At 49.1% G+C, this 6086-nt stretch overlaps 1 long non-coding RNA gene across 1 annotated transcript; it reads left to right on the top strand.

Moving 5' to 3' along the window:
• The first annotated feature begins 128 nt into the window (after window positions 1-128).
• Window positions 129-1547, top strand: LOC127916983 (uncharacterized). Its single transcript, XR_008096835.1, has 3 exons — window positions 129-188; window positions 451-567; window positions 1513-1547. It is a non-coding gene; the product is annotated as an uncharacterized LOC127916983 (long non-coding RNA).
• Window positions 1548-6086: the final 4539 nt, after the last annotated feature.

Here is a 6086-nt window from a genome sequence, read left to right on the forward strand (position 1 = left end):
GGGTGTTATCGGTTTCTGATGGGTGGGTGGGTGGGTGTGTGTTATCCGTTCTGATGGGTAGTGTGTGTTATCAGTTCTGCTGGATGTGTGTTGTGTCCTACAGGAGGCTTTGCTAAGGTCAAGCTGGGTGCCACATCCTGACGGGAGAGAAGGTGGCCATTAAAATCATGGAGAAGAAGGAACTGGGGGTGAGTCTCTCTCTCTCATATACTGTATCTCTTTTCCCTTCCTCTCTCTCTCCCTTCCTTCCTCCCCTCTCTCTGTCTCTCTCTTTCCTTCTCTCTCTCTATCTTTCCCTTCCTCCCTCTCTCTCTCTCTGTCTCTCTCTCTGTCTCTCTCTGTCTCTCTCTCTCAAGTCACTACTATTTAGTGTGTTTTTACTGTGATGGTTTTAATCTAATGTAGATGGCATGTAAAAGAAACAGACTTTTTTTTTATTCTTCTGTGCAGGAGGACCTTCCTCGTGTGAAGGTGGAGATAGAGGCCATGAAGAGTCTGAGCCATCAGCATGTCTGTAGACTGTACCATGTTATCGAGACTAATACCAAGATATACATGATCCTGGAGGTAGGACCCATGTCAGCATGTCTGTAGACTGTACCATGTTATAGACTCTGTAGACTACCATGTTATAGACTCTGTAGACTGTACCATGTTATAGACTAATACCAGGTATACATGATCCTGGAGGTAGGACCCACATCAGACAGACCGGCCCCAATATGAACCTCTCTCTCCCCCTCGTCTTCTCCAGTATTGTCCTGGGGGTAGGACCACACATCAGACAGACCGGCCCCAATATGAACCTCTCTCTCCCCTCGTCTTCTCCAGTATTGTCCAGGAGGTAGAACCCACACATCAGACAGACCGGCCCCAATATGAACCTCTCTCTCCCCTCGTCTTCTCCAGTATTGTCCTGGAGGTAGGACACACATCAGACAGACCGGCCCCAATATGAACTCTCTCTCCCCCTCGTCTTCTCCAGTATTGTCCTGGGGTAGGACACACATCAGACAGACCGGCCCCAATATGAACCTCTCTCTCCCCCTCGTCTTCTCCAGTATTGTCCTGGGGTAGGACCCACATCAGACAGACCGGCCCCAATGAACCTCTCTCTCTCCCCTGCGTCTTCTCAGTATTGTCCTGGGGGTAGGACACATCAGACAGACCGGCCCCAATATGAACCTCTCTCTCCCCTCGTCTTCTCCAGTATTGTCCTGGGGGTAGGACACATCAGACAGATGCCCCAATATGAACCTCTCTCCCCCTCGTCTTCTCCAGTATTGTCTTGTAGGTAGGACCACATCAGACAGGGATACCCCAATATGAGACCTCTCTCTCCCCCTCGTCTTCTCCAGTATTGTCCTGGAGGTAGGACACACATCAGACAGACCAAGCCCCGGTATGAACCTCTCTCTTCTCCCCTCGTCTTCTCCAGTATTGTCTTGTAGGTAGGACCCCACATCAGACAGATACCCCAATATGAACCTCTCTCCCCCTCGTCTTCTCCAGTATTGTCCGGGAGGAGAGCTGTTTGACTACATCACGCTGGAACCGTCTGTCTGAAGAGGAGACCAGAGTGTTCTTCAGACAGAGATCGTCTCAGCTCTGGCCTACGTCCACAGCCAGGGATACGCCACAGAGACCTGAAACCGGTAGGTAACCAGGGATACGCCCACAGAGACCTCAAACCGGTAGGTAGCCAGGGATACGCCCACAGAGACCTCAAACCGGTGGTAACCAGGGATGCGCCCACAGAGACCTGAAACCGGTAGGCAAACAGATACGCCCACAGAGACCTGAAACCGGTAGGTAACCAGGGATGCGCCCACAGAGACCTGAAACCGGTAGGTAACCAGGGATACGCCCACAGAGACCTGGAAACGTAGGTAAACCAGGGATACGCCCACAGAGACCTGAAACCGGTAGGTAACCAGGATACGCCCACAGAGACCTGAAACCGGTCGATAACCAGGGATGCGCCCACAGAGACCTCAAACTGGTAGGTAACCAGGGATACGCCCACAGAGACCTGGGGTTTGGTAGGTCTGTGTGGGATGCGCCCACAGAGACCTGAAACCGGTAGGTAACCAGGGATACGCCCACAGAGACCTGAAACCGGTAGGTAACCAGGATACGCCCACAGAGACCTGAAATTTGTCTGTGTAGGTAATCTGGATACGCCCACAGAGACCTGAAACCGGTAGGTAAAACCAGGGATGTGCCCACAGAGACCTGAAACCGGCAGGAAATAGGGGATACGCCACAGAGACCTCAAACCGGTAGGTAACCAGGGGATACGCCCACAGCTATATAAGCTCTCTGGGGTTTGTGTGGGTGTTTGTGTGGGTGTTTGTTTGGGTGTTTGTGTGGTTGGTTGTCTGTGTGGTTGTCTGTGTGGTTGTCTGTGTGGGTGTCTGTGGTTGTCTGTGTGGTTGTCTGTGTGGGTGTCTGTGGTTGTCTGTGTGGTTGTCTGTGTGGGTGTCTGTGGTTGTCTGTGTGGGTGTCTGTGTGGTTGTCTGTGTGGTTGTCTGTGTGGTTGTCTGTGTGGTTGTCTGTGGTTGTCTGTGTGGTTGTCTGTGTGGTTGTCTGTGTGGTTGTCTGTGTGGTTGTCTGTGTGGTTGTTTTTGTGGGTGTCTGTGTGGTTGTCTGTGTGGTTGTCTGTGTGGTTGTTTGTCATGTGGTTGTCTGTGTGGTTGTCTGTGTGTAGGTGTCTGTGTGGTCGTCTGTGTGGTGTCTGTGTGGTTGTTTGTGTGACCAGGTGTCTGTGTGGTTGTCTGTGTGGTTGTCTGTGTGGTTGTCTGTGTGGGTGTCTGTGTGGTTGTCTGTGTGGTTGTCTGTGTGGTTGTCTGTGTGGTTGTCTGTGTGGTTGTTTGTGTGGGTGTCTGTGTGGGTGTCTGTGTGGGTGTCTGTGGTTGTCTGTGTGAGTGTCTGTGGTTGTCTGTGTGGGTGTCTGTGTGGTTGTCTGTGTGGTTGTCTGTGTGGTTGTCTGTGTGGTTGTTTGTGTGGGTGTGTCTGAACTACCCACTGGTGGTGATGGTTCTGAATCTCTCTCTTCTCTTCTCTCCCCTCTGTCTCTCCCTCTCTTCTCTCTCCCCTCTGTCTCTCCCTCTCTTCTCTCCCCTCTTCTCTCCCCTCTCTTCTCTCCCTCTCTTCTCTCCCTCTCTTCTCTCCCCTCTCTTCTCTCTCCCCTCTGTCTCTCCTCTCCCTTCTCTCTTTCTCTCCCTCTCTTCTCTCTCCCTCTGTCTCTCCCTCTCTTCTCTCTCCCTCTGTCTCTCTTCCTCTCTTCTCTCTCCCCTCTTCTCTCTCCCCTCTCCTCCCCTCTCTTCTCTCTCCCCTCTCTCTCTCCCTCTTTTCACTCTCCCTCTCTTCTCTCTCCCCTCTGTCTCTCCCTCTCTTTCTCTCTCTCTCTCCCCTCTCTTCTCTCTCTCCCTCTGTCTCTCCTCTTTTCTCTCTCCCTCTCTCTTCTCTCTCCCCCTCTGTCTCTCCTCCCTCTCTCTTCCCTCTCTCTCCTCTCTTCTCTCTCCCTCTGTCTCCCCTCCCCTCTCTCTCTCCCTCTCTTTCTCTCTCCCTCTGTCTCTCTCTCTCCCTCTCTCTCCCTCTGTCTCTCCTCTCTCTCCCCTGAAACTCTTCTCTCTCCCCTCTGTCTCTCCCCTCCCTCTCTCTCTTGTCTCTGATATCTCTCTCCCCTCTGTCTCTAAATATATAGATCTCTCCCTCTCTTCTCTCTCCCTCTCTTCTCTCTCCCTCTGTCTCTCCCCTCCCTCTCTCTCTCCCCTCTTCTCTCTCCCCTCTGGGATCTCTCCTCTCTCTCCCTCTCTCTCTCCCTCTCCCTCTGTCTCTCCTGACCTCTCTCTCTCCCCTCTCTAACCTCTTCTATAGGGGTCTCTCTGAGTCTAATGACCTCTCTCTCTCTCTCTCCCCTCTCTCTCTCTCTCCTTCTCTCTCTCTCCTCTCATCTCTTTCTCTCTCTCCTCCCCCTCTCTCTCTCCTCCCCCTCTCTCTGAGTTAATCCCTGTCTCAGTCTCCAGTCTTCATCTCTCTCTCTCTCTCTCTCTCTCTCTCTCTCTCTCTCCCTGAGTTAATGACCTGTTGTCTCCTCCTCTCTCAGGAGAACCTGGGATATAGATGAAGACCAGTCTAATAACAGTCTTTAAGGGGGTCTGGGATACTGAGTTATGACTTTGGTCTCTGTCTAACAGTCCAAAGTCTGGGACACTGTTCATGTTGTCTCAGTGATATGTGTTAAGGGGCTTAGTGGTCATTGTCTGTAAATATATAGATTTGATTCATGTTCTGTTAATGCCAAGTCCTCCTTATTAATCACTGTGTTTATAGGGGTCTGGGATATGAGCTGAAGACCTGTTGTGGTCAGTCTAATAACAGTCTTTATAGGGGGTCTGGGATATGAGTTAATGACCTGTTGTGGTCCAGTCTAATCAGTCAGTCTTTATAGGGGGTCTGGGATGAGTTAATGACCTGTTGTGGTCAGTCTAATCAGTCTGTCTTTATAGGGGGTCTGGGATATGAGTTAATGACCTGTTGTGGTCAGTCTAATAACAGTCTTTATAGGGGGTCTGGGATATGAGTTAATGACCTGTTGTGGTCCAGTCTAATAACAGTCTTTATAGGGGTCTGGGATATGAGTTGATGACCTGTTGTGGTCCAGTCTAATAACAGTCTTTATAGGGGGTCACAGGATATGAGTTAATGACCTGTTGTGGTCCAGTCTAATCAGTCTGTCTTTATAGGGGGTCTGGGATATGAGTTAATGACCTGTTGTGGTCCAGTCTAACAGTCTTTATAGGGGGGTCTGGGATATGAGTTAATGACCTGTTGTGGTCCAGTCTAATCCAACTGTCTTTATAGGGGTCTGGGATATGAGTTAATGACCTGTTTGTGGTCCAGTCTAATCAGTCTGTCTTTATAGGGGTCTGAGGATGAGTTAATGACCTGTTGTGGTCCAGTCTAATAACAGTCTTTATAGGGGTCAGGATATGAGTTAATGACCTGTTGTGGTCCAGTCTAATAACTCCCAGTCTTTATAGGGGGTCTAGGATATGAGCTGATGACCTGTTGTGGTCCCAGTCTAATAACAGTCTTTATAGGGGTCTGGGATATGAGTTAATGACCTGTTGTGGTCAGTCTAATAACAGTCTTTATAGGGGGTCTGGGATATGAGTTAATGACCTGTTGTGGTCCAGTCTAACAGTCTTTATAGGGGGTCTGGGGATATCGAGTTAATGACCTGTTGTGGTCCAGTCTAATAACAGTCTTTATAGGGGGTCTGGGATATGAGTTAATGACCTGTTGTGGTCCAGTCTAATAACAGTCTTTATAGGGGTCTGGGATATGAGTTAATGACCTGTTGTGGTCCAGTCTTATCAGTCTGTCTTTATAGGGGTCTGGGATATGAGTTGATGACCTGTTGTGGTCCAGTCTAATCAACAGTCTTTATAGGGGTCTGGGATATGAGTTAATGACCTGTTGTGGTCAGTCTAATAGTCAGTCTTTATAGGGGTCTGGGATATGAGTTAATGACCTGTTGTGGTCCAGTCTAATCAGTCTGTCTTTATAGGGGGTCTGGGATGAGTTAATGACCTGTTGTGGTCCAGTCTAATAATCTGTCTTTATAGAAGTCTGGGATATGGAGTTAATGACCTGTTGTGGTCCAGTCTAATCAGTCTGTCTTTATAGGGGGTCTGGGATATGAGTTAATGACCTGTTGTGGTCCAGTCTAATAACAGTCTTTATAGGGGTCTGGGATATGAGTTAATGACCTGTTGTGGTCCAGTCTAATAACAGTCTTTATAGGGGTCTGGGATATGAGCTGATGACCTGTTGTGGAAGTCCAGCCTACGCTGCTCCTGAACTCATCCAGGAGTAAAGCCTACATCGGCTCGGAGGTGAGACACCCGGTGGGGGGGGATTTAATATGTCTGGCTGTGTGAATATAATGAGTGTGTGTGTGTGAAAGTCGCAGAAATGTACTTGTTTGTGTAAGAAAAGCAACAAAATATATTTTATAAATAATGTCCATTTTTAAGAAATAACATCAAATTGATCAGAAATACAGTGTAGACATC

Source organism: Oncorhynchus keta, unplaced genomic scaffold, assembly GCF_023373465.1.
Source record: "Oncorhynchus keta strain PuntledgeMale-10-30-2019 unplaced genomic scaffold, Oket_V2 Un_contig_1053_pilon_pilon, whole genome shotgun sequence".
Lineage (NCBI taxonomy): Eukaryota > Metazoa > Chordata > Actinopteri > Salmoniformes > Salmonidae > Oncorhynchus > Oncorhynchus keta.